At 41.2% G+C, this 24650-nt stretch overlaps 1 protein-coding gene across 23 annotated transcripts in view; it reads right to left on the bottom strand.

Annotated features, from left to right (window-relative positions):
* TENM3 (teneurin transmembrane protein 3) overlaps window positions 1-24650 on the bottom strand; it is a 2191633-nt gene that overhangs the window by 356470 nt on the left and 1810513 nt on the right. The window contains exon 1 of one of the 23 annotated variants that reach the window (XM_073341724.1): window positions 9179-9222. The exons of the other annotated variants lie outside the window; for them this stretch is intronic. The gene's annotated coding sequence lies outside the window, so the exon portion shown is untranslated. Of the gene's footprint in view, window positions 1-9178; window positions 9223-24650 lie in introns of those variants that run through there. 23 annotated transcript variants of the gene reach the window in all.

Below are 24650 nucleotides of genomic sequence, written 5' to 3'. Positions count from 1 at the left end.
GGAAACACAGCTGGAAGTACCATCCAAATGCTACATCAGCCAGTGAGACCAAATCCAGGTAGGAGCGCTTGAAGAAGGTGTCCACAGAGTGGTAAATGGCAACCCAACACAACTCACTCTCTAAGACTTCCTCCTTTGCTACCCAGGAGGCACCAACTGCCATAATATAGTGAGCCAGAAAGGGCATGAGACTGTCTGGAGGAAAAGATTAGGGTTAGGATGCTGAAGTACTGAGGCTCTTGAGGACTTCAAGTAAGATGAAGAGGGAACAGGGTTTCTTAAATTCCTTGGCGTAGAAGATCAATTTCAATAGCTCTATAGATGTATAAGGACTGCCTTAGAATCTCTTTCTTGCCTTGGGATAGGGACAGAAGCTACAGACAGAAATCTTCTTAGTGAGGCACAAGTCTGACATTAATTTTTAGAAGGACCATTCACTTTCTTTCTGAAAAAATAAGTAAGATGGGTCACAAGAAAGTGCAGCTACTTCCCCCATTCTGTGGACAGAGCTGATAACCACCAGAAAAGGAAACCTTCCAGGAGAGAATAAAAAGAGGCACAATTTTCAGGGGTTCAAAGGGATTTAAACATAAAACATTTTTAAACACAAAACTGAAACTCCAAAGACAGCCAAGAGACCTAGCATGAAGCCTTGGGTAACCTAAAGCTTTGCAAAATCTAAACACAGAGGTGAGACTTGTTGAGAAACTCTATTTCTCTGACCCTGTAGGAAATTAAAGACTGAAGGCCTGAACCCAGAGGTAGTCAGTTGCTAGACTCTTATCAAAACAGGCCTGGAGGAAATGAAAGATGACTGGGAGGGATACTTTTTTCGTAGACAGACAGATATGCATCAAGTGGAGAGAAAGGACCAAACCTATTGTATACAAATGAGGGAGAATGGTTAGGACTTTGTCGTAAAAGGCCAGTTTCTTTAGTTATGAATCAAGCCTTAGAGCTGAGGAGGAGGTGAAGGTTGCAGGACAAGACCCTGCTGGAGAAGATCAGTTCCTTTCGGAAATGAAAGGTTGAGGTCTTGGGACTACCAGAGCAGGTCTGCAAACGATGGGGGTTTTTGGCCAATTTTGGACAACAAGATCAATGAGCATCTGTTATGAGAGCGTCAGAGGACCCTTGTCTCCATTCTCAATGATTCCCAGAATATGAAATAGTTGCAGCAGCTTGATAATTTTTCTGGATGTAGTCTGGGTAAGCAATCACGCATGTCCTGTCCTGACAAAGGGCTGCTGCAATTACAATCATAATCATTGTGGTGGTCATTGATAGAGATACTTGACCAAAGAGATGGGCCCAATACTGAAAATGTAGATGGTTGGTCGTGAACCTGAGGAACTTTGTGGGACTACACAATTGGAACATGAAGTCCACAGAGGCAATAGCGCTACTGTTGACCAAAGGGAATCCACTTTGAATTTCCCCCATTTTGCATAGCAATGCAGCCATTTCAGGTCTAGGATACTTCACAGACAACATGTGTTTATAACTATAAAATATTTTAACTACAATTGATTTGTTGGAATAAGAGTGATGTCTGTTAGGTAACAGAGCACAAATTAAAGAGACAGAGGGAGAGGAATAATGGATAGACACAGATGAAGACAGGGGAAGAAAGAAGAATTTTATGTAGTATTCCTCCTTGACTCTGGAGAGGACTCAGATGACAAAGGTGATCTTGGTCCACTTATTGATGAATAGTGAAAGCCTCTCCACCATAAGGACCATCACCTTGTTGGGTATCCTTAGCTCAGTGGGGGAATTTTTGAGAATCAATGTGATAAAAGTCACCAGACAGAACCATTTGTCTAAGAAGATCCTCTTGGGATTCTCTGGTGAAGTAGTGGGTTTGGAAGAGGAAGAAGACAGAGCCACGGTTTCACAATCAGTCTCTACTTGTCCAGAGAGGAATGTGGAGAGACATACAGGTCCTTCTGCCACATATGGCAGAAGAGAAGTTCCAGGACAGGACTGAGCAAGAGATAAAGTAAATAGAGAGAAGCCTCATCGTGACTTCTTTAGGTGGGGAGAAGAAAAGCCCCTCTTCTGGGGGTACATGAATGACAGGGGACAGACAAAAGGTTTTAAAAAGATATGCTCTAGTTTTAACAGGAATTGCTTTTGAGAAGTTCTATGACCTGTGTTGTACAGAAGGTCAGACTAGATTACCACAATAGTCCCTTCTGAACTTGGAATCTATGAAACCTGATGGAAGAATGCAGGAGAAGAGAGTTTGTTGGGTAAGAAGAGAGAACAAGACCTATCTCCATCTGGTAGTCCTCCTCCTTGAAACTGCTCTCTTGAGAGGGAGCTCACCTTTTTGTCTGTACCACTGCCAGCCACACCATGGAACTGATCTTCAAAAAAGCCTACATTTCATGGAATAGTAGAAGTCAGAGATGTGAAAGTCTGAGTTGGTCATGCTCCGTTCTCTGGCCAGGACAGGCAGTAATTGTAAATGTCTCAAGCAATGGGACTTCTATCAATTCCATTGGAAGATTTTTCCATAGCTTCAATGCGGTTACTGTTACAAAATGACTCCTGCTATTCAGCCTATAGTTTTCTTTCCTCAATTTCATTATATTATTGCTAATATACCATTTTAGTCTACATATTCTTTAAAACTGTAGACTGTTGTCTTATTCCTGCTTAGTTTCATTTGGCCAGGCTACCTATATTCTTTTAATCTTTTCTTATACATCATTCCCTCCAGCCTCTTAATTTTTGATTGTCTTCTGTCAATTGCAACCAATTAATCTATACCTTCAGGTGCTGTAAAATGGATGCAGTTTTCTTGGTGTGATCTGCATCATGTAATTTTTGCAACTATTTTAAAGTCTCTTTGATCACTATTCTGACGCCTTTGCAAAAGGTCCCTGCAAAAATTACTACTACTGCAGGAGTCTTTTTAAAGCTAGTATTTCAAAATATATTATTTTTTCCCCCACAATCCATCATAGAGTGCCATGATGCTTAGCAAAACCAGGATGACACATCTGAGTGAAATAATGGCAGTTTCAAAAAAAGATTGGTTCTTGTGATCTGTCTGATTAAATCTTTGAATAATTGTCCAAACATTCAAAGTGTCCAGTCCTGCAAGGTGAAGTGCACCATAAAATTCCCTCTGTAGCTACTGGGAGCAGAGTGTGTTTACAGGGGGCATTCAGCAACTTGCAGGACCAGCTCCCAAAGCAGAAAATACTAGTTTAAGAATTTAGTGTTAGGTTTTGTTTCACTAAAGTTTTTGTTTCTCCCCCTTAAAGGGTTCACCGAAACTAGAACAGCCAGAGAACCAGTATGACTTGAATAACCTTCAAATAAACATACTTACGCACTTGTTAAAACAAACACTATCCCTGCTGCTCAAACTGAAGTTAGCAACCCTTTCCCCTTAATAGCTTTAAAACAATTTGAAAAGTAGCAGAATAGCAGTTCCCTCACATAGAAACTAATCATCATCATTAAAAGATCCTTAAAAGCAAATACAGAATGGTCAGCGAGCCAGGTTACCTTAATATTTAATGAAGGAACATTTCCATATCTATCAAGTTATGGGAAAAACCCTTAAGTACTAAAATCTACCATCATCAGTAAAGTCCATTTCAATGTTCAGCCTATCACGGATTATCTACAATCAAAGGAAATCAGGTTTCAAAACAAAAAAAGGAGAATATGATAAAGCTATACGAAGTATTCTCTGGCAGTGATAAAGCAGGCAGAGAGGTGGCTGTCATAAAATAGCCAAATAGCTTTTTCCACCTCCATCAAGGTCACTTTACTGATGATGTACTCAATAAGATGATAATGCATTTAACCACTTTCCTTGCATCTGACTTCGACCTTATCACAAATCCAAATGGCCTTGTTTAACTACCCTGGCCTTTCAGCATTTCCCTGAACAAAGATAATTAAGGAGATGTACTGCCCCCTACTATCACAGGAATTGAAAGACAAATAAACTTTTAAGAGCACAGCCAGGTGTCTATTGCACTAACGTACAACATTTAAGCAGGGGGTAAAATGAAATAACAGTTAAATAATTATAAAAGGTTAACAATGCTATATAAGGCAATTTTGTTTCATTTAAAAGAAAAAGCATAAAAAGTGTTCCAGACTACTTTTGACAGCTCCCTAGACAGTTTTTCCTTGGACAACATTTATGACTGAAGAGGAAAATATCTTCTGCAAAAATTAACATTAACAATGCTGATTGAAATGTCTGCAGATTTGAACATTTCATAAGCAGTTAAAATTATTTTTAAATTTAATTTATTTAATTTAATTTAGTAATTGTGGTTGAACATTAAGAATTCATTTTCGTATTGAGAAAAAATCTATTTCTATTTTCATGGTCAGTAAATACTGTACTTGAGATGCAAATCGAACTACTTTAATAAAAATAAAATTAGGCAGGTAGAATGGTTTTAGAACTTAAACTAAATATTTTAAAAAATACTTTTGTATGATATTAAAAAACACCCAAATACTTTTTATGTACAATTATGCTTGCGTTTTCTTTAATTTTCATTCATAAACTCTAGTGTCTTAAACCAGTCTATAAGATCCTGCTGCTTTTTCCTATGAACAAGCACAGTAATCAGACTATAACTAAAGACCACTGAAACTGGCCAGTGAGAATGGAGGAACATGCCAAATCAGGAATGTTATTTCCAGCTAGAGTGGAACACATAAGCCCTTTTTATTAGGTAACCTGGGCCTCCGAGGCATCAAAACATTCTTTCCATTATTAAGCTTGCATCTTCTGCATGAGCTGGAAACAGGCAGAAAAAGTTCCTTATCAGAAAGGTAAAGCTAGTACAATTATATTGCCATTACCAAGATAGTTGTCCTTTAGCTATTGAAAATAGATTAAGCTTAAAACAATTAAGCAGCATGTTAAATATATTTAAATTTAATCCCTATTCAGATCTTCACAAATTACAATCATCATGACTTTTGCTTATTTCTGCTGACCTTTGTTTTTTGAATGATCAAATAATGAATTGTTTTGTAAAAGTTCAGTTATCCTGTGAAATTTCTTGTCAAAAACTCTTTGTTATTAAGTCCAACTACTATAACTTTGAACCTGTTCTACTTTAAATATGAGCTGTAGCTCACGAAAGCTTATGCTCAAATAAATTGGTTAGTCTCTAAGGTGCCACAAGTACTCCTTTCCTTTTTTTAAATCTTCACTAACCTTAAATTTTGGGATGAAGGGAACATGTGTTATTTACAATTTTTAAAACTGTAATATTACATCATGAAGACATTTTACATATTATAAACAAAAAGATCATTTAGATATTAGTAAAATACTTAAAGTATTTTACATATACATATAGTAAAATACTTAAATCTTGTAATGATTCATCTGATTTCTCTGCTTAAAGGCTTTTGATCTTCTGAACACATCAACAGACCATAACTACCCTTATTTCCATAAACTGGATTGAAGTTATGACCCCCCATTTCAATATATACCCCCTGGGATATTGAACAGCCTATACCTATGACTATTTGGGGTAGCGGGTGGCTGCTATCAAAAACATTTTGAAAGAACTGGCTCATCAGGCATCCCCTCAGTAATGGTTTAAACATGAACATAAAAACAATAGTTACAAGTTTATCTAAACATTTGCTATAGATAGTCCCTGAAGAGGGCTAGAGAGGTTAGTGTTGCTTCTAATGAACATTAAGTCTATGCTGTAGTATTGCATTTACAATTCTGGACAGAATTTATTAAAAAACAATCTCTCTTCTTGTTTGTGTATCATTTATAAAATGTCTCTGCAACCTATTCAATCATTACACAGAAAATTTTCTAAAAGAGCATGGGTGTATTTTTAGTACATCTGTTTACATTTAATGAGTGTAGAATAGAAACAAAATTAAATAATTTAGTTTTAAAAGTGTGTAAATATTCATAATATACTATTACAATGTTTCATCCTAATTGTCTATTTTGTGCAAAGAACTTCTAGGGCCCAATCGTGAAAGGTTTGAGCACCCCCAACTCTCAGTGAAGTCAGTGGCAGTTGAGGGAACTTTAAAGTTCACAGGATCCCTAACATACATCTAAATACATAGTGTCCACAGTGCTACTGTAATTTAATTTATATATAATTATTCCTAAGAAAAGTCCTATGAACTTTCTCCATATGTGATTGTAATAGTATTTATAACGGAATATTCTGCAATTAAATCTTCACAGATGGGGGTGGGTGGGAAGTTAGGACAAAAACTGTAGTTCAGAATAAATTAAAGCCGGGTATCATTTTCTGTGTATTTAGCATTAATACTTTATTTTTAGTAAAGTTACTTGTTAAACATCTTTATTCACCCTTGTTTAGTTCAAAGAATGAACTGAGACGCAAAACAAGTTATCAAAATAAAGATGTGAAATTCAGAAGCCTGATCCCTTAATTGCTGATCAGAGCTGAAAACAGACCTTTCTCACTAATTGCATGAGTCTTGTTAAATCTTTTGAAATACACTTTAACACATGAAAGAATACAGTTTAGAACAGGTACTTAAATCTGGGTCTTTTTTGTTACTTGCAAGAGTGATGATGAGTGCTTAGCAAAAATTTTCTTGTGGACCTTTAAAAGGAATGAATACCTGGAATACAGCATTTTAATCTGCCTCAGAGCATTAATAATCAAAATCACTGTATTTAGACAGCTACCACTATGCCACTTTTCTTCCTTCTGAAAGAAATGCATTCCATACTAAATGGAATGTATTACTTCAGATCACGTGCCCTCAGTGCTCTGTAAAAAAAGTTAAGGACGTAAAAACTCTTAACAGTAAATCAAGAACTCAAAAACATGTTTAAATGTTTAGACAAGTTTTTGCAATAAATTGCAATGTAGCTTTTCTGTAAGTCCTTGTAAGAGATGATTGTGCTGTGCCACTCATTACACAGAAAAATGGTACAAATTTATCAAAAATGTAGTCACATTTCAACCAGAAGCTGAAGTTTTTCTTGATTTTTTTTAACATTAATTCCACAGAAGAAGGTTAAGCTAATTTGTATTAGAATGTTATTCCCTTTATTTGTACTTATTTAGGAGATATTAAATTATTTAACTATCAAGGAGAGAGAAGAAAACCATGCAATAACTAAATGATATGGCCCACCAAATAGTTTTAAGAAAAAATTAGTACAAATATGCAAATTTACTCATTCACATCTTAATGATAGCCCGTAAAAATCACAAGACAACGCTGACACAACATCAGGAAACCAATTTCACAAATCTCTTATGCAGTTTACACACTTACTGTTGGATAGTGGCCTCTTGCCATCTTTGGTAACTTTTTCCACCTAATTTTAGTCAATTTATTCTGTAGATTACAAGGCCTGATGAGGGAAGGTGATTGATTCCCTTCTTCCACTCTATTGTTCTCTATCTTCAAAGCTGCTAACAGACTGAGAGCAGCTCAGTCTTTGTCTGAAGGGCTTGAGAGTTCATATCCTAAATTTATCTTTCTAATGCTGAAATGTCTGCAAGGATTCTTAAAGCTTTTTACAGTCATGCCCAGAAAACAGAAACAAAGTTAGCAAAGAGCAGGGATCACTCCAAAGTGTCAGGTTTGTTTGCTGAAGTAGATCAGCATCCCTTCAAACCCTCAAAGTTTAGGGGGTTTTGTTTAATAGTCAAACTGTCTTATCAGAAGTAGCAAATGGGATAAGCCAAAAATTTCTGAAGTTCAGTAAATCTATTAACAATTATGAATGCTAGTTAAGAGGGCTTAAAAAATCAATGTTCAGTATACAGATACAGTTCAAATACAATTTCATGGGGTCTAACAGGAAAACTAAAATATAAAGAATACAAAGGCTAAAATATTATGTCCATACATTGAAATAAACAAAATAATTGTAAGTAAGCTGGATTTATGACATACCTTTCTTAGAATTTTTTAATCCCTTCTTAAAGGCTACTCTAACAAACAAACAGCAAACAGAGATCTCTGGATAGCTCCCTCAAACATTTAAAGTTGGAGAACAAAAGGTTTATTTTAAAAATGAAAACGCTGGCTTGTACAACTCCAGACATGAATCTGCTTTCAATTACTGAAAGTATTTCCACTTCAGTGGAAAGGGATCAGATCTTCAACTATACCATCTTTAGGCAATTAATTTGATTATATTAGGCTTTAGGAATACAAAATCACTTTGTGGCATAGCCATGTATTCTGTACATATCATTCATTAGGTACACAGAAGAGAAATAGCTAATACTATAACTGAAAGGCAGCAAAAATTGTGGCTGTTCACAGCAGTACCATATTTCCATAACAGATCTCTGCTTTATTGAAGGTACTTACAAAAATCTCAAATCTCACTTACATTTTAAAGTAAAAATATTACATTTCTCTCTAAATCAACCGAGACTGCTTTTCCACAGTTTAATGTGCATTATTTGCTCTGTTATTAAGTTAAATTATTCCTCACAGACTTTGTTCTAGAAACAATGTTCTGACAAAATTATACACTAGGTATTGTATTCTCAGGGAAAGGTGCTTTTATGATTAGAAGTATTTTATACTTTTTTTCTTAAAGTAATCAGTGTAGAAACAGAAAGGCTTATAAAGCAGAACTATATACAGAATCTTAGCTATCTCAACTATAAATTATGCAAAAACTATTTCTAATAAAATTAAATACACTGAAATGCAGTCATAAAATGTAGAGAAATATAAAAGTTCACATTCTCTTCAGAATGCATATATTACCTTTTAATTTATATATATATATATATATATATATATATATAGACACACACACACACACACACACACAGAGCAAGAAAAAAATTCTGTTACATAGCAGCCACTTGCAGAAGTATCTGGTATTTAGAACGATCTCTAAAGTTAAGCCATTGCCTAATCTAAATCCTCAATTTGGTGCCTCAGGGGTTAAAAAGCCACCTCATTTCAAATGCTAATATTGCCTCTGCACGGATTCAAAGAGAAACTGAGCCTCCTCCCATTTCAATACCATACCATACAAAAGCATACAAATAAGACTCCATACATATCTATTCTGTATAAATGATTCATCTAAATATATTTGACTGACTTCACTCAATCTGAAAAATCACACTTTATCCTGGCTCAGCTGTAAGGTCAAAAGGGTTGGTTTTCAGTCACCCACCTTTCCGTGGTGATTCCTCCTTCTGTCTGGATGTGAAGCGCAGATCACGGCGTTTCCAAGTTGAATCAGTCTATATAATGTATCATGTTACAGAGTCTGGCTTTCTCCTCAAGCACATAACAGCAATCAGACATGATAGGCTGAGGCTCCTCTGTTTACACCCAGGCAAGCGAGGGAGGCTGGGCTTGGCATTCCTTAACCCTTTCTAAACTACAAAAGTGCCTTCTATAGTTATCATTCTTCAGTCATACACAAATCTGAAAAAAAAAATCCAACTCATTCCCAATATTCTTCTAAAGTCATCTCTGGTTGCCAAATATCCTACTGCGGTTGCTTTTAAATATACAGATAACTCTTCTGTGATGTTAATTTACCATGTCAAAACCACAGATTTTCAAATAATCTTATGCTTAAAGATTTGCAGTATGACACATTTTATTTACACTAACATAAAAGACATGCCACAAAAATGTTTTTGATAATGACAATATTTCTAAACTCTCTAGATAGAGAAGAGAGATTTAATCAGAAAGCTCTATTCCTTGGATTGTCACAAAAGGATCTTTTCCTGACCAAATAAAATAAAAGAACATTGTCCTGCCAACATGTATACATCACGTATCAAATATAATTTAGAAGCAAGCTATGGAATTTGTCACACATTTCACTTAAGCAAAACTGGTTGTGTCTTGGACAGCTTTCCATTTATGAGAAGAAGATGGACAGCTTACAAAGTGGTTTAACTAACTGATACAAACAAAAAGAAAAGGAGTACTTGTGGCACCTTAGAGACTAACCAATTTATTTGAGCATAGGCTTTCGTGAGCTACAGCTCACTTCATCGGACGAGCTGTAGCTCACAAAAGCTTATGCTCAAATAAATTGGTTAGTCTCTAAGGTGCCACAAGTACTCCTTTTCTTTTTGCGAATACAGACTAACACGGCTGTTACTCTGAAACCTGATACAAACAAGTCTCATGCATCCACCTGATATTGCAGCACTTCCACATCCATAAACTGCCAGTGAAGTCCACAGGAGTTTTACAGATGGAAGAAATGCAAAATCAGGCTCAGGTCCTTTTGACATACATTCATAATTGCCATTAACACTAATGAGAGTAATGCGTGGACATACTGGAAAGAGGACAGCCCCTTTAAACTGAAGCACAGGTTATAAAACAGAGTCAAACTAGCAGTTCTTATATGCACACACTAGAACCCACTGTATATATAATAATATAATTCCCAGATAATATCATTTCTCAGATCTGTGTTTTAATTGACATAAAGGGTCAGCAGACTATGACAATTGTAAAGTTTACAATGTACTCATTCTTCATTTTGTATATTCAGATAAGAATACAATAGGATTTTACAAATCTTCCACATTAAAGATAAATTTAAAAAACAAAATAAAAACAAAAATACCCACAATACAGTCCATTGTTATTTAATCCAATGGGGGGGTTTCCATGACTTTATTGGATGCAGGATCAGACACAAGTGTAACAACTTTCAACTGAAGACAACAGGGAACTTGACAAAGTGAAAAAACTACAGATACAGGAATCACTAATCATTAATTGCAGAAATACTATACACGAGTTCAGGACAGAAAGTGGAAAATGTGTTAGCCAACCAGAATTATAAGGACATTTATAGAGGCAAACAGAATGATCCAATTATCGTTTCATAGAATCATAGAATATCAGGGTTGGAAGGGACCTCAGGAGGTCATCTAGTCCAACCCCCTGCTCAAAGCAGGACCAATCCCCAACTAAATCATCCCAGCCAGGGCTTTGTCAAGCCTGACCTTAAAAACCTCATAAGAAGGAGATTCCACCACTTCCCTAGGTAATGCATTCCAGTGCTTCACCACCCTCCTAGTGAAAAAGATTTTCCTAATATCCAACCTAGATCTCCCCCACCGCAACTTGAGACCATTACTCCTTGTTCTGTCATCTGCTACCACTGAGAACAGTCTAGAGCCATCCTCTTTGGAACCCTCTTTCAGGTAGTTGAAAGCAGCTATTTGGCCAGCTTACTAAGGCTACTGGCCCCTACCTCTTGAGAAAAGCATCATGAAATGTTTTATTATTAGCAGGGAGGTAAATAGTTTTATATTCCCTCCATCCTGAAGAAATTTGGTTCTGCATTGACTTGAAGAGCAGACTGCCACCTACTGAATCATGTGTGCAGTGTTGTTAAGCTGTGATCATCCCAGGATATGAGAGACACAAGGTGGATGAGGTAATATCTTTTATTGGACTAACTTCTGCTGGTGAAAGAGACAAGCTTTCGAGCTTAAACAGAGCTCCTCTGTAGGTCTGGGAAATGTACTCACAGTGTTACAGCTAAATACAATTGTTTAGAGTGAGCAGTTAACGCATATTTCAAGTAACCATTCAAGGTGAAAGGTTTCAGAGTAACAGCCATGTTAGCCTGTATTCGCAAAAAGAAAAGGAGTACTTGTGGCACCTTAGAGACTAACCAATTTATTTGAGCATAAGCTTTCGTGAGCTACAGCTCACTTCATCGGATGCATACTGTGGAAACTGCAGAAGACATTATATACACAGAGACCATGAAACAATACCTCCTCCCACCCCACTCTCCTGCTGGTAATAGCTTATCTAAAGTGATCACTCTCCTTACAATGTGTATGATAATCAAGTTGGGCCGTTTCCAGCACAAATCCAGGTTTTCTCACCCTCCGCCCCCCCACCCCCCCAAAAAACTCACTCTCCTGCTGGTAATAGCCCATCCAAAGTGACCACTCTCTTTACAATAAGAAAAGGAGTACTTGTGGCACCTTAGAGACTAACCAATTTATTTGAGCATGAGCTTTTGTGAGCTACAACTCACTTCATCGGATGCTGTAGCTCACGAAAGCTCATGCTCAAATAAACTGGTTAGTCTCTAAGGTGCCACAAGTACTCCTTTTCTTTTTGCAAAGACAGACTAACACGGCTGTTACTCTGAAACCTCTCTTTACAATGTGTATGATAATCAAGGTGCTCACCTTGATTATCATACACATTGTAAAGAGAGTGGTCACTTTGGATGGGCTATTACCAGCAGGAGAGTGAGTTTGTGGGGGGGAGGAGGAGGGAGGGTGAGAAAACCTGGATTTGTGCTGGAAACGGCCCAACTTGATTATCATACACATTGTAAGGAGAGTGATCACTTTAGATAAGCTTTTACCAGCAGGAGAGTGGGGTGGGAGGAGGTATTGTTTCATGGTCTCTGTGTATATAATGACAGGTTTCAGAGGAACAGCCGTGTTAGTCTGTATTCGCAAAAAGAAAAGGAGTACTTGTGGCACCTTAGAGACTAACCAATTTATTTGAGCATGAGCTTTCGTGAAGTGAGCTGTAGCTCACGAAAGCTCATGCTCAAATAAATTGGTTAGTCTCTAAGGTGCCACAAGTACTCCTTTTCTTTTTGTGTATATAATGTCTTCTGCAGTTTCCACAGTATGCATCCAATGAAGTGAGCTGTAGCTCACGAAAGCTTATGCTCAAATAAATCGGTTAGTCTCTAAGGTGCCACAAGTACTCCTTTTCTTTTTATTCAAGGTGAAGTGGCCCATTACCACCTCTTCAGTCATAGGTGGGAAATGAGGGGAAAAAACTGGGGGTTTGGGGTTAAGTTGTAATAAGCCATAAATCCACCTTTATTCAGTCCATGATTTTTAGTATCTAGTAAAGTTATGAATTTAAACTCCCAGGCTTGTCTTTTGAAAGGCTTGTGCAGGTTTCCTTTGAGGAAGAGGACCCAGAGGTCAGATATAGAGTGATTGTTTTTTGAAAAAAAGTGTTCATCCAGAGGTGATTATGGTGTTTTTATCTTTTTATCATTCTTCTGTATGAGTTCATTCAAGATATCACCTATCTGGTTACCAGCATGCCTCACAAAGATGGCATTGCTGCCTGTCTCAAATATTTACAAGATAATGGACAACCCTAAGATACTCCAAACATTGCCAAACTAATCCATTTCATCCTCACCCATAATAATTTTACACTGAACAAGACTTTGTTGAAACCACTGGAACAGTCCTGCATACTAGGATGGTTCTGTCGAGGTGGCCCGTGTACTGCTTCATGAGCCACAGGACTAAGGGGTAGGTTGGCTCTCCAACATTCCCAACAGTAATCCTCTGGTCTGGAAAGAAAATCCTACTTGCAGCATTCTGAATAGGCCTGTGTTCTTAAAGATGTGTACGTCATGCACCTTCCTTGACCATCCTGCGTTGATGTCAGTAAAACATCAATGGTGATTTACCAATACCATAGAAAAGTAGCCCTTTCTGTTAATGTACTCTGTGGCAAGGTGGTCTGGTGCCAAAATAGGGCTTTGCATCCAGGAATGTGGCCTTGTGCATCCGAAGTTCTGCAGCCACTGCTCATCATCCCATACCTGCATAACGACGTGATCCCACCAGTCAATGCTCATTTCTCAGGCCCAGAACCATCCACAGCTGCCAACAACCACCTTGAATTGTTTCTTTGTATGTCCCACAGCAAGCTAGCCTTCAAGCAACCATCATGTTCCCCACGGCTCCTCTGGCAGCTTTACAAATACTACAGGATCAGGCATATTGTGCTCTCAACACTCATTACAACAATGCAGAGCTGTGCAGGATCCATGCTTCTCGCAGAGATGGAGGATGCACGGGTTTGCAGGGCTTTTGAAAAGAGGCGCGGAACATTACAGAATGCAGATAAAATTAAAGGATGAAGAAAACTGCCTCATGGGAAGTTGAAACTGTGTTCCCAGTCACCCCTGCATGACTCATTTGACCCCATGAGGCAATGAAAACCCTACCCAAAACACCCGGGGCTATATGATGGCAAGTTGCACAGTGGGATAGCTACCCACGGTGCACTGATCTCTGCATCAGTGCAAGCGTTGGTAGGGAAGATGCACACTGCCAACACAAGGAGCATAGTGTGGACATACAAAAGCAATTTAATCACTGCTGTACATCGATGTAACTTAGGTTGACTTGCCCTTAGCTGTAACACTCTAAGAACCTTTCACAGATCTAACATAAAGCTCTGTGCAGCTCGAAAGCTTGTCTCTCTCACCAACAGAAGTTTTTCCAATAAAAGATATTACCTCACCCACCTTGTCTCTCTCATATCCTGGGGCCAAAATGGCTACAATGCCACTGCATACAAATATTTCCTGCACCAACTGAGCTTTTCTGTGGGAATCTTTTCAACTCTACTTATCTTTTTATGAGATCCGACACAGTCACAGTGAGCATGGCAGCTGACTAGAACCATACTTGGCCAAATAAGTGATCAATAAATCTGTTAATGATGGTATAAATACTTCTAGACGAAACAAGACAGCTTTAAATTATCTCAATTTCAGTTTGCACTTTTTGGTATAAATATGTATTGCAAATACATATTTTACATACATTGTGCATAAACATTAAGGCATTAGAAATCCCAGATTCATATTTATACATATTTCTAAATAAGTATGCATTTATACACACACACATCCCCCTGAATATAGTTATTCAAACCTCATTGATCACTTAGTTTTTTTAACTCCCATGGGAAATAAAACCAGGCTGTATTCAGTTAGCTGGAAGAATAAGAACCTATGAAGCCTAAGTGTGACGGCTGCCATCTTGGCCAACACATGGGGCAACTGAATTGGAGACCTCCAGACCTACGGTGTAAAGGCGAGAGCTGCTGCTTCCTGACCTATAGGTCTCTAGCTATAGCTACAACAGACTATTATTCTCTGTGGACGGGGCACAGAGGGGGACCTGTAACACACACTTACCTGTAGGTTACATATTTCCTCTGATCAAAGAAAGCTTGTCCTGATCATCTGAGCCCCACAGCAATTCAAATCCCAGACAAACCCACACTTTTGTGACAATCACCATGTTGGCTAACACCTGGGGATTGAATCAGAAACTGCCAGAAATAAAAGCGTAAACTGCTATAGCTTGAGATAAAGAGGGAAACTCTCATGCTGGCTCTGAAAGATTCATGCCCTCTGTGGATTGGTAGAGAGGAGGACCTGTAACACTTATTTACAAGTAAGTTACATAAGCTTGTCAATTTATACCTTGATAATACTATTTTCCTGGAGGGGAATTATTCTAGAGATGATAACCCCACAGACAATGTGCTTATATGCTTGTGTAGGAATCCATGTGGACATTGAGCTCTCCAACTATACAGATGTTCCAAGAGTCAGAGGTAAAGATGTTATCTGAAGGGGTGGGGTGCTACTTCTTGGGCTCCACTTTCACTTTAGAAGAAAGCTGATTGTGACTTCCCATATATACCTGATCCATAATTTCTATATATCCAATTTATACACACATATGCATACCATTCTGAGGAGGGTGAACTATCACATAACAGGACTCTGTTTAAGTTTACTCTTGGAAACCACCCCTCCCCTCACTCACCCAACCATCACTGCACACTTTTTAACCACACATTGTTTTTGTACAGAGGAGCATGCCACTACACTCGACCGCTTGCTCTCTGACAATTTTGGGACTGTCTGCAGTGGAATTTCCTTTGCTTCGATCCTGTTTGTGCCGTTAAATGTAGGTGATGTGACTGCTAAATTCCATCAATTTATTTATGAATAATTCCAGCAAGTTATTTATGAAAATTCACTAGCTATAGTGCCAATTAAACTGAAAAGTACATGTTTCCCTTGTAAATATATATGAAATATTGCAAGTGGCAAATACCCAGGAAGCAAAATCTACCATGTGCCTACATATCTTCCATGTTAATAGAGCAGAATATTTTGCAAAGTACATACTGGACTTGACTCTCCACACAGTTGCACTGTTGACACCAGGCTAACTCCATTAAGTGGAGTGATCCTGGCATAAACCCAGCGTACCCAGTTTATATAGAAACTACCCATACAGAATGAGGGACACACCCACAAATGCAGAAGAATTTGGCATACTAACTGCAGACAACAGACCATGGTGGGTGTATGACGGATTCAGGACCAGGAGGAACCGGCATCAGAGATTTAGTAATGAAAAGCTAATTGAAAGAAATGAGTTTGGAGGAGTACAGCATGTGTGATTGATTCACAGGGAAATATACAGACAAACTAATTTTTGTAACTATTTAGCCAAATGTCTGTTTTGTGACTTGGTAAAGGTATGTGGAGTCTTTAACCATTATATTTGAATCCAACCCAAGTCAGAGGGAACAATATTTATCTAATTACAGATCAGTGACTTGTATGAAATGAGTTGGGTTGCCTCAGTCCAAGTCTTAGTAGACAGGTGTTTTCATTGTAGCTGATGCTAATGTTAGTCTCCTTGTTGGAAGTTGCATTAAATGGGAAGGGAGATTACCCTTCGTGCACTAGCTGGAGCGGTCTCTTCAGGTTCGAATTGAGGCACAGTGGCAGTATGGTGTAATACTTATCCACTCATCTAAAGCACTGAAAGGTACTATTAGGGTTACCAACTTTCTACTTGCACAAAACCAAACACCATTGTCCCACACCCTGCCCCACCCCTCTCCAAGGCCCCTCCCTCTGTCACTCACTCTCCCCCCAACCTTTACTCACTCGCTCATTTTCACCGAGCTGCCTCAGGGGATTGGGGTGCGGGAGGGGTTGACGGCTCCAGTTGGGGATGCAGGTTCCGGGGTAAGGCCAGAAATGAGGGGAGTATGAGGGGGCTCCGGGCTGGGGCAGGGGGCTATGGGGTGTGGGGGCTCTGGGCTGGGGCCAAGGGGTTTGGAGGGCAGGATGGGGATCAAGGCTGGCGTAGGAGGTGTGGGTGTGGGCTCTGGGATTTGGGGTGCAGGAGGGGGCTCCGGACTGGGGCTGAGGGGTTTGGGAAAGGGTGTTGGGGAGCAGGGTGGTGTGAAGGCTCCTGCTGGGTGTGCGGGCTTTGGGGTGGGGCTGGGGATGAGGGACCTGGGGTGCAGGAGGGTACTCCCGGCCAGCACTCCTGCCCCATGCTGGGCAAGGGGCAGCTCCATGCCCCATCCCCAGTGACGCTACGGTGAGGGGCAGCAGCAGTGGAGGCCACACATGATGGCAGCGCTCTCTCCACCCCCCGGTACCCACCATAGGGGAGGTCAGGGGGCTTCCTGGACCTGAGAGGGGCCCTAGGAGTACATGCAGTGACGATGGTGCAGAGTGAGTGTGCTGGGGGGTTCAGCCGGCTGGGAGTACCTGGCTGCCGGCTGGGGGGTTCAGAGGATGGGAGGGGAGATCAGGGCTGGGGGAGGGGGTTGGGATACAGGAGGGGATGAGGGGTGGAGACTCCCAGAAGCAGCGGCATATCCCTTCTCCGGCTCCTATGCAGAGGTGCAGCCAGGCGACTCTGCATGCTGCCCCATCTACAGGTGCCGCCCCCACAGCTCCCATTTGCTGCAGTTCCCAGACAATGGGAGCTGCGGAGCTGGCAGTTGGGGAGAGGGCAGTGCCCGGAGCCCCCTGGCTACTTCTACACCTAGGAGCCAGAGGGGGGACATGTTGCTGCTTCCGAGAGCCGCAGGGAGCCAGCCTTAGTCCTGCTACGCCACCAACCAGACTTTTAATCATAGAATCAAAGAATATCAAAGTTGGAAGGGACCTCAGGAGGTCATCTAGTCCAACCCCTTGCTCAAAGCAGGACCAGTCCCCAATGTTTGTCCCAGATCCCTAAATGGCCCCCTCAAGGATTGAACTCACAACCCTGGGTTTAGCAGGCCAATGCTCAAACCACTGAGCTATCCCTCCCCCATGACCGGGTCAGCAGTACTGACCAGAGCCGCCAGGCAGGGGCAGTGAGTTGTATGGGCCTGTGGTGCCTGGGCTCCAGGAATATTCAAGGCCGGGGGCCCTGCTCCACCAACGTTTGGAGCTAGGTCTCTCCCCCGGCCCTGCCTGGAGTGGCCCCTAGCCCCTGCCTGCCCCCCATCCCTCTGACCCCCAGAGCGTCGTCGTCCCCCCCGCAGCATCCCTCCCCCCTCCCCCCAAGCCCCAGAGCATCCCTGCCTGACTGAAAGCGGCGCATGGCTCTCCCTAGGCTGTTTGCGCTGCCAGCAGCTGCTCCACCTTAGGAGCGGGGAGGAGGCGGCACACATGTGCTTGGCAGTCCTCCCGTCCCCCAGCACCCACCAGGAGGAAACCCCGAGGGAGCTTCTGGCGGTAGACGTCACTCACTCACCTGAGCAGCTGCTGGTGCTTCAGTGAGTGTTTGACCCTGTGATCCACCCCACCAGCCACCACTCCTGCCCCACACTGGGCAAAGGGCAGCCCCATCCCCCATGAGGCTACGGTGAGGGGCAGCAGGCTGCAGCAGGGGAGGAAGGAAGCCACATGTGATGGCAGTCCCCTCCCCCCCAGCACCCACCCACCCACCACAGGGGAGACAGGAGGGCTTCCTGGACCTGAGCAGCTGGGGCTTGGGTGAATTTTGTGACACCCTTCCCTCCCCCCCGCAGCCAGCACTCCTGCCCTATGCTGGGCAAGGGGCAGCCCCATGCCCCATCCCCAATGACGCTACGGTGAGGGGCAGCAGCAGTGGAGGCCACACATGATAGCAGCACTCTCCCCACCCCCCAGTACCCACCATAGGGGAGGTCAGGGGGCTTCCTGGGCCTGAGAGGGGCCCTAGGAGTACGTGCAGTGATGGTGGTGCAGAGTGAGTGTGCTGCCGGGGCGGGGGGGGGGGGGGGAGAGAAGGGGTCACTCCGCTGAAGTTCGCTGCTGCTGGTGGGAAGGGGATGGGGGAGTCCTCTGGCCCTAGCCCTGGGGCAGCCTGTCTGCATCCCAAGCTCCTCATCCCCACCCCACCCCACCCCAGAGCCTGCACCCCCAGCATCCCAAGCTGGAGCCACAGCTCTGTGAACCCCTCCTGCACTGTGAACCTCAGCTCCACCCCAGAGCCCTCACCTGAGGGGAAAAACATGCAACTTTAATTTGGCAGTCAGTTTGAGGTATGATCGTGTTTAGCATAATACTTGATTGCTTTACACCCTTTAAAGTATATAATTGGCTGTATACAGGTGTTCCTAAATGGGACTGTTTTTAATGTTTTCTCTGAAGACTGTGTGGGTGCTTCAGTTTCCCCTATGCATTTCTTAAGGATCGAGGTGGCGGGATAAGGGTGTGTGATTGTTGCAGAGCCCTAGAGGGCCAGTGTGATGCTGTCTGCACAGAGAATGGCCAACACCCTGTCTCGTGGCAACTGATGGTCTGAGCCCCTCCCCTGCAAGGTGCAAACTGAAGGTGTTGGAGAACAAAGAGATCAGGTAGCCTCCTTGCATGGAAAAGAGACAGAGACCAGAGGTGGGGCTGAAGGGAATGTCAGTGCCTATGCAGACTCGTTGCGGGAAGCGCACGGTGTGGAAGGGGATGCCGGGATGCTCTGGAACTACTTCATATAAAGCTAGTCAGGACTCTGGGGGAGCATGCCTCCTCTCTCTGAGCATATTGTCTCCAGGGCAAGAAGCTTACACCTTCCTGGATCTGACCTCGGAGCATTTAGCATCCCCTTCTACATCATGCGCTTTCCGCAGCGAGTCCGCACAGGCGGGGCTCCCGGGGAAGCCAGAGGGCCCTGCATCCCAACTCCGCAGTCAGACGTGACTCTTAGCCAGCCAGTAAACCAGAAGGTTTATTAGATGACAGGAACACAGTCTAAAACAGAGCTTGTAGGTGCAGAAAACAGGACCCCTCAGTCAGGTCCATCTTGGGGGATGGGGAGCCCAGACCCAAGTTCTGGGCCTCTCCCCGTCTCCCCAGCCAGCTCCAAACTGACACTTTCTCCAGCCCCTCCTCTGGCCTTTGTCTCTTTTCCAGGCAAGGAAGCCACCTGACCTTTTTGTTCTCCAACACCTTCAGTTGGCACCTTGCAGGGGAAACTGAGGCACCCACACTGTATTCAGAGAAAACATGAAGAACGTTCCCACTTCATCACAACAGATACAGCAAAATACAGTATTGTGAACCTGGCGAGTGCTGCTTCTGACTTTCCACTTTTAATTGGCCCTTGTAACCTTGTGGTGCTGGCACACTGTAGCTTCATTTTATCCCAGCAACAATTTCTTGATCATCGCAAAAGAAGAGGCTATATTTGTTTTTTATTTGAGAAAGTATTTGCTTTTGAGGGTTACTGATCAAAGACTGCTTGGTTGTTTCTGTATTCAAAAGAGTATTAACAACATTGATATTCTTAGTTAAATATTTTTTTCTTAGGATAGTGATATTGTGTAATAAAGGAAAACTGTTAAACGCTTATGGTTTCCAGTCCATTTTTACATTATTTAAAAAACGCTTATGGTTTCCAGTCCATTTTTATACTATTTAATAAAATATATATCTGCTTACAAGGCGGCGGAGGGGGAGGGGAAAGCGGAGACTTAGACACATTCTGAGCACCACCAAAAATTATACAAACCTGCCACCAGGGACCCTTTTGAACTGGGCGTTCCAGTCGAAAACCAGATGCCTGGCAACCCTAGGTACTATATGGCTAGATCCCATGTAACTACAAGAATGCCTCTTTCTTTATATCAGAATACCACAGTTTAGATCAATTAAGGTACTTGAGCTAGAGCTCCATTGGTATAAATGAGAGGAGGGAAGCTGTCAGCATATTCTTTGCAGGGACCTGCAGGCTTTGAAATTGGCTCCCCTTCCCTAGTCCAGAAGTCCTCAAATTTTAGAGCCTCTTTTTCCCCAAAACATCTGAAAATTGGAGGGGGTCGGGGGGGGAGAGAATGTGGTTAACTTTTGGAGAGAGGGATTTTAAATTGCCTGGTTTGCTCATTGGGAGTTTCATGGTATGGAAGTGCTGTAGTTTAGTCATAACAATGGGAATTTTTCATATTTGTATTTTAAGTTATGTCAAGGTCTCCAGGGATAAAATGGGAATAGAGACCACCCACACCCGCCCATGAAAGGCAACAAATTGCACATAAAGGACCAAGTGTTGGTAATTATACCACTTTAGGATGATATCTAGTCAGAATTCATGGGCAGTGTTGAAAATAAATAAACAAATAAAATCTGATGTAGCACTAAGTTGCGTTAAACACCAATCATCAGGCATCACTTGTCCACTAAGCCAGAACTAAACTCAGGCTCCAGTGTAGTGCTATTGAGCCCTATTCTGCAGTTGCTGTCTTTCAAATAGGGTTGCCAACTTTCTAATTGCACAAAACTGAACACCCTTGCCCCGACCCTTCTCTGAGGCCCCACCGCCCACTCATCCAGCCTACCTCCCTCTGTCACTCATTCACCCCCACCCTCCCTCACTTTCACTGGGCTGGGACAAGGGGTTGGGGTGTGGGAGAGGGTGAGGGCTCCAACTTGGGGTGTGGGCTCGAGTGTGGGGCCAGAAATGAGGGGGTTCAAGGTGCAGGAGGGAGCTCCAGGCTGAGTCAGGGGGTCTGTTTGACTGTGGTGTAGATGTCCAGGCTACAGATGGAGCCCAGGCTCTGGGACCCTGCAAGGTGGGAGGATCCCAAAGCTCGGGCTCCAGCCCAAGCACAAACATCTACATTGCAATCAGAGCCAGCGCTAGGCATAAGCAAACTAAGTAATTGCTTAGGGTCCCAAGCAGCTCAATTAGGGCCCCCCGTATTCCTTTTTAGCTGTTTAACAAGTTTTGGGGGTAAATATTCCTGGGCTAGCACTGCCTCTGACTCCAATTAAACCTCCCTTTAGCCTGAGCTAGCCATAAGTGTCTAAATAGACATATAGACATACCCTAGAGTTCAACATCCCTGCAAGGTAGGGAAATACTATTATTCCCATTTTACAGTAGGCAGCTGAGCACAGACACTCGATGACTTGCCCAATGCTGCACAGGAAGCATGGGACAGAGCAGGGACTTGAACCCAGCCTCCTGGGTCCCAGGCTACCACCCTAATCTCTGGACCATCCTGCTCCTCATTTAGAAATGGGATGCAAAAACTAATTTTTAACTATTTATTATCATTAACTGCTATCGACAATGTAGGAACACTTTTCTGGTCAGGTACCTACTCAGCTAATTATATGTATGCCTATCTAATTGTACTGTGCAGTTTCAATTCCGTAAGTCATTCTTTACTTCTTGTCTTAAACCATTAGTTAGTGTTAATGACACTTTACTGCAAATTGCACACAGTTTTCGGAAGCACTGGTATCTGCATTTTTATTATAAACAAGCATGCAGAGAATACCTATATATAGGCTACACTCATGCAAAGTCTAAAAAACAACTTTGAAACTGTTTTTCTAGATAATAGCACTATATAGAAAGTAAGGTACTGTTCCTGCTTGAAATATATTTGAAAAAGTCCAAACATCATTTGCAATAGAACAGAAATAAATGCCTACAAATGCTATCATTATTAAAGGAATTATCTGCAAGGAAACGCGCACATAACTACATAATCTAGGTCCAAATCCTGTGATTCTTACTCACATGAATAATGCTACTGCAGTCAATAGGTTGGCTCATATGAATAAGTATTACTGGATTCAGCCATTGATCAGGCAAAACTCCCACTCACTCTGAAGGGAGAAGAATAAGGCCCCGGTAAGAAGTGCAGAATTTGTTGCCCAAATACAAAAGTGGTAGTTTTTTTTTTCCTTTTTCACTATCTAAAACTAAATCTTACTGAAATTATTTATTTATAATTTACAGCTCCCCTAGAGTATATTAGGAATTTAACAGTCTCAAAGAGCTTACAAGCTATATTTCAATGAGGATGATGTAAGAGTACATAAGAAACAAAAAGGGAAGAAGTTTGAGGTTGGTCAAGGGTTAGAGTAAAATACACATTACTGCTATTATATAAAATAGTTGACAGTGACAATTTTTTTGAACATGATGGACTCCCCCATGAGGGCTGGCATAAACCACCCTCATGCATAGGCATCTGGACAATTTCCCTGGTTTGTATCTTCATTGTCTGTCCCCACACACAGTGAAAACACAGCATTCTATTGCGTTTTTGAGCTCTGTGCACTCACATTGGGCAGGAAGTGGGCAGTAATTGTCCCTCTGTACTTATTCACACAAATCTCCCAATTAACTCAATATGGCATTATGCTGAATAAAGACTTCAGAAACAGAAATACAACAAAATATTCCTACATAATGATATAATACTGTACTTAAACGCTTCCTACCTATACCTAATTTCCACATATAGATAAAAGATAAAGGACAAGTGTAAAATAAAATTATTAAGCTTAAGGTATAGGCTCAAATGAGATGCATCAAAGATATAAACCTGAATAGTTATGGTTTTCATTGTCTGAAACAGTTTTAATTAGTTATTTGCCCATAGGCTTTTTGTTCAAGTGAAGATAGTCTCAATCAGTCAATAGGCTACACTTAACAATGACCCATCAACTGTTTAATGCAGGAGACAGTTCTTGGAAAACATGAAGCATACATACTTTTGGTTTCATATTTGAAACTGAAATAGTACAGCTGGTTAAGTGGTAAGAAACAAGACAATTTCATGAGACTCCTGGTGCGTTAGACTCAAATCAACAAACATTTCAGAACTGACATTAAATTTGCATGAAATTCACATTCTTTCAAATGAGGATGGCTACCTTAAAAAAAACAACCACCAGCAAACAAACAAAAACAAAAACAAAACAGAACCCAGCTAATCCCAATTCTTTCAGAACAACCAAGGCTGTTCTGCTATCAAGAATAAACTATCACAATTAAAAATAATGCTCTGGCACTGTTCATGCAAAGGTTGCTTTATTTTACGAGAAAACAAGTGACATTACCTTAGGGAAACATGACAATTTTAAATTCTTCACTGAAGAAAACACAAAAACAAGTTTGGATTTTTTTTTTTAAAAAACACCCAAGCTGATTGCAAATTTGGATTCTGTTTCTCTTATTAGATTCACCGAAATGTATCATCTCACTATGAACATCTAAAGCGAGAAAAATTGAAAACTCTGAAGTTTATAATAGCATCATTTCCCTTTCTTTTTCATATCAATTTTACATTTTCTCACATTCCTCTCTGCTGGCAGCTGCTACTCATAGGCTTTTATCTGGCAGGGAAGCAGTTGCCTGTACAACTGATGCCAGCACTACTCCCAAACTGGAGACTGACTGTCTAATCTTCATAATACAAGCAACCTCCAACTGACCAACTTCAGACTTACATTTTTAACACGCGAGTCCACAGCTCAGACTCCCTTTGGATTAGCAGTACTTTTTTTTAAATTAACACTTTTGTGGAAAAGAGGAGTTTATTGCAAATGAAAACTGCAAAAAAAAGAAAAAAAATCCTGAACAAAAGTGAAGTTGGTATGTAAACACACAAGACTTAAGAAGTCACATAATAAACAAGGTATTTCCAGACTGTCTGAAGCAATATATTTAGAGTAAAATAGTTTTGTATAGTGGTCTGACAAAAATAATTGGTTTTCCTAGACAAACTACTATTGCAAATCACTGTGAATTGATAAGGACCAC

Source organism: Lepidochelys kempii, chromosome 4 (assembly GCF_965140285.1).
Source record: "Lepidochelys kempii isolate rLepKem1 chromosome 4, rLepKem1.hap1, whole genome shotgun sequence".
Lineage (NCBI taxonomy): Eukaryota > Metazoa > Chordata > Testudines > Cheloniidae > Lepidochelys > Lepidochelys kempii.
The sequence above is the reverse complement of the archived record's forward strand: the minus strand, read 5'-3'. Positions and strand labels throughout refer to the sequence as shown.